This window comes from Penaeus monodon, chromosome 15, assembly GCF_015228065.2.
Source record: "Penaeus monodon isolate SGIC_2016 chromosome 15, NSTDA_Pmon_1, whole genome shotgun sequence".
Classification (NCBI taxonomy): domain Eukaryota; kingdom Metazoa; phylum Arthropoda; class Malacostraca; order Decapoda; family Penaeidae; genus Penaeus; species Penaeus monodon.
Window position 1 is genome coordinate 15457255 of NC_051400.1, and position 361 is coordinate 15457615.

General features: G+C 30.5%; 1 protein-coding gene across 1 annotated transcript in view; it reads left to right on the top strand.

Annotated features, from left to right (window-relative positions):
• The window catches only part of LOC119581779 (phosphorylase b kinase gamma catalytic chain, skeletal muscle/heart isoform-like), a gene marked incomplete at its 3' end in the record, with an annotated part of 27775 nt that overhangs the window by 11713 nt on the left and 15701 nt on the right, over positions 1-361 (top strand).

Sequence of the window (361 nt, forward strand, 5' to 3'; positions counted from 1 at the left end):
AGGTCTATATGTGATATAAATGGAAGTTCTGTAACTTCAATCTTTTTGTTCCCAGAATAGGATAGGGAAAGTTTTGAAATATTTTCCTTTTTTAAAAGCAATTTTATAGGTACTTTTGACACAGCAGCAGGAATAAGTGAGATATGTGGTTCATTACCAAGTTCTGTACCAAACTTTGGTTCTATGTACATGCATTTTAATCCCATAAAGGCAAAATGTAGCAAGTGTCAGACTTAAATATTTCTGATATGCAGGAGAAAAAGTGGAAAAGTTGATCTTATAAAAGATATCCAAATTATCCATATCAGAAATATCAAATTGAGAAAGCTTTGAACTTCAGTAATTGTTTATTAAAGAAGGA